This window comes from Lagopus leucura, unplaced genomic scaffold (assembly GCF_019238085.1).
Source record: "Lagopus leucura isolate 7727_CA_CO unplaced genomic scaffold, USGS_WTPT01 Super-Scaffold_100159, whole genome shotgun sequence".
NCBI classification, from domain to species: domain Eukaryota; kingdom Metazoa; phylum Chordata; class Aves; order Galliformes; family Phasianidae; genus Lagopus; species Lagopus leucura.
This window is the reverse complement of record NW_024962335.1, coordinates 28,629,857-28,636,053: the sequence shown is the minus strand read 5'-3', so window position 1 is coordinate 28,636,053 and position 6,197 is coordinate 28,629,857.

The window sequence follows — 6,197 nt, the reverse complement described above, 5'->3', positions numbered from 1 at the left end:
CCGCCCGCGCCCTACGCCCGGCGGCCCGGCCCGCGCCCGCCGCCCGCGCCCATCGCAGCCCCGGCGGACGGGGTGGAGCGGGACGCCGCTGGGCGGCTCGACCCCGCGGGCGGCAGGGCTCCTCCCGGGGCTGCGCCGCGGCTGGCAGCTCTCTCGGTGGTGGCTGCTGCCGCCCTTCTTCATAGGCATTTGGTCCCTCGCTTTCCCCGCCAGGCGATGCGATGCGGTGCGATGCGATGCGATGCGATGCTCTGCGCCGCTCCGCTCCCCGCCCTCCGCTTCCCGCCGAGCCGCTCTCCTTTCACTGCGGGCGGCACCGGTACATTTCCATCCCTCCCCGTAGGTGTGCGCCGCTCGGCTCCGGCCCCTTCCCTGCTCGGCCAGGAACCGGGCTTCAGCAGGTCCAAGCGGGAGGTCCCGCCTCGGGCTGTCCCCCCGCGGGCAGCGCCGTGAGGGGAGCGCGGCCGCTTCCCCGCCTCGCCTCGCCCCTCCCGCGGCTGAGTGCGGGGCTGAGGAAGCGCCGCGGCCCCCAGCCACAGCGCAGCCCCGGCCCGCAGCCGCAGCTTTGTCCCCCCCCCGGCGGGGGCGCTCCCTCCTCTGGCCCGGGGCTGCCGCGCCGCTCCGCAGCGCACCCTGGTGGCCATCTTGTCACCTGCAGGAGACTGCCCGCGTCTTCGCCTCAGGCCCGTCGCCGTGAGGCGGCTGCCGAGCGGCCCGTCTGCAGCAGGGCAGAGCCTAAGTCTAGCTCTCTTGGGTCAGCCCTGGGTTCGGGTCAGGAGGCTGCGGGTTACCACAGAACCACAGAATTGGAGAGGTCGTAAGGAGTGATCATCCAGCTCCCTCCTAAAGCAGGTTCCCTGAAGCAGGTCACACAGGAAAGTGTCTCAGCACAGGTTCAGAACACCTCCAGAGGAGACTTCACAACCTCTACAGACAGTACTCTGTCACTCTGTCAGTTCTTCCTTCATATAGAACTTCCTTTGTGCTCTGGTTTCTGCCCTTTGCTCTATTGCTGCTTGCCACCGAAAAGATTTCACCTCCACAGACTTGACTGCCACAACTTAGAGATGAATAAACAGTAACAGCTTCAGGACTCTCAGCCTTTCCTCATACAAAAGTGTCTCCAGGCCCCACATCACCCTTGTGTCTCTCTGCTGGACTCTAGAATTTCTAGAGATCCTTGTCTTTTCTGAACTGAGAAGCCCAAATCTGGACACAGTATTCCAGATATGCAGAGGGGAGGACCGCTTCCCTCGGCCTGCTGGTCACACTCATTTTAGTGCACCCCAGGACTGGGGTCTTCTTGACTGCAAAGGCAAGCTCACATAGCTTGGATAGCTCATAGCTCAGGATAGCTCACAGTCAACCTGTTGCCCTCTAGGACGCCCAGGTCCTTCTCTGCGGAGCTCATCTCCAGCAGATCCAGCAGCCCCTAACACGTATGGATGTATGCATTTGAGTGGCCTCAAAGCAGAGCATCAAGGGGTGGCTTTGTGGATAACTCAGCAAACTATCAGACACAAACAACATTAAAAAAGCAGCACCATGTGTTGTGTCTCTGGAGAAAGGATGCGTGGACTGCATTCTCAGGGATGCAGGCATGGCCACATTCCTGGTCCAGGCGACTGACAAGGCGCTCGGGGCTTCTGGTGCTACCTGGGTCACTCTGAGGCTTGGTGGCAGATAAGGGACAGTCTTGAATGCTTCAAATTTGGGACATCCATGGAAGCAAGAAGACATTTACAGTCTTTCAAGAGAAGAAGAGTAGCCTCTGCCTAAATGAGGGCATGTCAGCACAATACATGGTGCAGAGAAGTGCTGTCCATGCCAGCCAACCTGCTGGCATTGTTCAAGAGCAGGAAGGAAAGTAAGTCATACCGCAAAGGGCAATCAGAAAAATCTGTGGTTCCCTTGAGAACTAGAGGTTTGGTCAACCAGCTTCTGCATTTGCAAATAGACAGCCCCACATTCCACGGTTCCTTTTTTGCCTGTCCAAAACTTCCCCCTGAGCTAATAATGAGTGAAGCTTTAGATGAAGGAAAGAAAGCAAAGAGGAAGCTCGATAACAGTTAATGTAGGATATCTGACCATAAAGTAGCAGTTAAATAGTCATAAACAAGAACTTGCTGTTTAGACAGAATTTTCAGCTGCATACCAGCAGACACTGCTCAGTTCTCAGTAAAATGCAAGCTTGGGAATCTCAACATGCTTTTGGCACTTGAGAGGAGGAAAAATACTGTCTTTCATGGTGTGTTGCTGTGTAGAAATACATGCCACCAAAAAGATGTTAACAAGGTGGTGTCTAATGAATGAAAAAGTTGCTTTCATACACACTTTATATTCTAAATTTGTCTAGAGCAGTAGAACTGTTTTCTCAAGACAAAATGGGAAGGAAAAGAAATTGAGAAGTGTATTGTTGGCCAACATCTGACAGAAATATTTTGAGCAGGATAAATATTTTCACTTTCCCTAAATAAACTTGTATTTTTGGTGAGGAAGTCATTTACCAACAGTAACGTAAATAAAGTACTTCCATCAACTCTTCTAAAACCAAACAGAACTATTCAATCTCTAGTGAGACTAATTCAAAATATAGTTAGCTAGACTTATCATAATTCTGAATGGTTAAAAAGCAGAAAACAGTACTCCAAATTAAATTCTGCCTCTTCGCTCACTTTCAGCTGAGAAAAGAGACAAACCAGAGTCTTGGTGTGACATGGGAAACCAGAAAGTGGAAAAAGAACAAAGAGAAAATAGAAAGGACTGCTGTTCCTTAACTGTCCAACCTAAATACAAAGAAATAAATGGAAATGAAATCTATACAATTATTTGTTAATTTCATCAGTGATATAACCCCTGCCTAACTAATATAGGAAGAGATTGCTTCTTTAATAAAGGAGACTTGCTCCTGCATAGACGTAAGATTTGGGAGCATTTTTAATCTGTGAGCCTATAAGATTAAAAAAAAGCTGCCTTTCCTTTTTTTTTTTTTTCCCTGAATATATGCCAACCTCAAGCCCCCAGGCTATTCACTGAATTTATGACAATCCATAGTCTGTCTAGAGCAATGGCTGTATCTCCATCACCATTTCCTGCCTGCAGCCCACGAGGAGCCAGACATATGAAGACAGAGATGAAGCAGAGCCTGTTATGCTGTTACTGCAACTGGCATGTCATGGAGGACTGAAAAATGCCTGGCTTCATTATTACACAGATAGAATGTTCCTCTTTCCCTTCCCTCTGTGAGTCTGAAAAGAAGCGTACTGATATTTTATGTTATGGATAGTGATTTCAGGTAGAGAACAAACCGAAGGTAAGATAAACTGCTGAACATGAATCTTGCTTTCAAAGAAACGCTCCTAAGTACTTCAGTGAGAGGTTGCAGCCATTGTGAAGATGTAGTGATCGGCAATCCATGACTATAAATCACAGTAGAAAGAGAGAAATTCAGCTGTAATTCTTCACTGCTGCACTCTGTTATGGTAGTTGGGTAGTAAGGTTTAATCTCATCTCCATAACTTTGGTCCAAGGTAAGGTCCACAACCAGAAAGGCCAACTATTCTGGACATGGTTCATAAGCAGATCAGGTACAGCTAAAAAGCAGAAAGAAAAATCAGTGGGTGAGAACTGTGAATAACAAGCATTTTAAACATTAAGTAGAAATACTGTTATATCTACTAATAGGAAGAAAACTGTTACCGTTTTTCCGGGTTCACTGCAAAATCCATCAGCACATCTTTTCAGTTTTATTTTTCCCGTTTACTTATCACAACTATATAAACTGCACAACTACGCAAGCATTCATTCACGTCGTGTATGAGCATCCCTGCACTCGCTGTACTCATCAGCTGGCTTTGCATTTCCCTTTCTGCCCGAGGGTGGAGCTGACACTCTGCTTTACACTGCAGCTCTACCTGAGAACGCTGTGCACAGGGAAGGGCAAAGACCTTTTCTGAGAGTTACAAGACAGCACCTCCTCCTTCCGTTATCCCCAACACAAATACACACAGAGAACATAGCTGTCTCCCTTCAAAATTCCAGTTTTTGCATAGTTTCTGTTGGGGAATCTTCTGTTTCCACATAAACCCTAAAGTGCCTTGTCTTTGTCCCCTTTTAAGCCCTCTTTCTTCCAAAATGATGGGTTTATTTCCTGTTTCAACATCCCACTCATCTTCTGTTCTGCAGATTTCAGCAGAGCAGCTGCTTTGGGATCAGCTTTTAGGCTATACCGGGCTTTCAGTTTATGAGAATGCTATCGGGCAATACACCTACAAGATAAATCTCTTATCTTTCAAATGCACTTCATTACCATCTGACTAAAATACCTTGCTCTATGCTGTGCCCTCAGTTCTGTGGAATTTCATGCTATGTTAGCAGAGTCTATGCAAAGGCTGGATTTATTTTCTAAGGGAGATGCAAAAAAAAAAAAAAAAAAAAAAAAAAAAAGAGTTGATATTTTGATATTTAGTGTATAATGGCAGCCCTTATTCCCTACTGCTATAAATACTCTGTGCTCATTTTGTATGTGTTTTGGCCAGATGTTCAACAGAAAAATGTTCAGAAATCGTCATCTATCCTAGATGCCATTTTAAGTCAGCTGCTGTATGGTGTCACCTTGGAACATTCTGATTTCACTGTATTCACTCATATGATATATTTTGGAAAGCAAAAAAAAAAACTAACATACGCATCTTTTATAAGAATAAGACAAACATTGTGAATGCATTTATGAGCACTCAGAGTTGCCACTGCAAAGACTTGTTGGTAAATTCCCATGCTGCTTCTATCTATCACGATTTACTTTGCAGCACTGTTAAAACCACTAACAAACATGTATTCTCAGTGACAAAACATTTTAAGCCCCTAACTTAACAGACGGTTTTATATAATCCTATTGCAGGGACAGAATTTCAACTGCAGCCAAGTACAATATCAAATTAATATTCCTGGGAAGGCGTGGTGCCTAAATGTAACCCATTTTTAACTGGCTGTATCAGCTGGCCTTGGAAAAAAATATGTATGTATTACTTCTCCTTGAAAATTTTGCCACATCTTTGTTTTTCAGCTACCATGCTGTAACAATATTATTACTGTGACAACATTTACAATCATCTTTTCAGCTACAGAGAGGAATCGGAAAAAGATAACATAAAATGGTAAAAAGGATCTTACTGATCAAAGGTAGAGTTTGTTCCCTAATACAGAGAACCTCTGTTCTGAGCAGTGCTGAAAGGACTTTCAAAACATCTTCGTATGTGATCAGTAATGTTACCTAGTTACAAAGTGGGGAAAGAAGTAAAAATCTACAAGCATTACTACATGGAATGCATCAAGCCATTACCCACAGGTACTGTGGTTTTCAGTTTTTCAGGGAAATAAATAGTGGTTTTTTAATATAACAGATGAGCACAGCCAATTTTTAACAAATATGCCATCACTGCTGTACATCAGTACGGTGTCTTTAGGAAAGCTATAAAGACCAGACTTTCATTGTGCAGCACTGGCTTCAGTGCCTATGAGAGATGTGGATGGCCAGGAGACCCAGTAATGTGAAGACTAGGCAGTACAGTGAAATTCTGGAAGGACGTCCTGCCACACCTGCTACGAGAAACTCCCTTCCAAGATCAGCCTGCTTCCATTCACAGCACACATCCAAACCTTCCTCTCACACTCATGAAACAGATCCTCACACAACTGGCATAATTAGATCCAACTGAAGTAGATGCATCTATAAAATCACAGTAAACTTATTACAATCCTTAATGGGTTTGACTCTTAGGCACAATTGGATCCAGTAGGTCTGCTCTACTGTAACAAACCTAGATGACAATATGCACATACACACACGCACGCACACAGGCTTCAGGCAAATCTCCTTGTTGAGTTCCTTTTCCTCAGGGACTCAGATAAATTCTGACCTCATGTCTGACATTTGCTGAAATTTCGATCTGAGCTGTTGCTGTCAGGAACTCATCATTCATAATTCAGCATTGTTTAGGAACGCCTGTTCATGAGAAGGTCATGTCTGATAGACAGAGGGACGTAATAAATTTGGTCTGCAAGAAGTAATCCCTCTTGACTAGGATGAAGTGCATGAAAGAAAAGCTGAGGAGAGGGAAGAGCTTACTGATATCATTGCCTTATCTTCTTTTCCTGTGACAAGCACTCCTTAGTTATCATTAAGGAGAACCGTGACT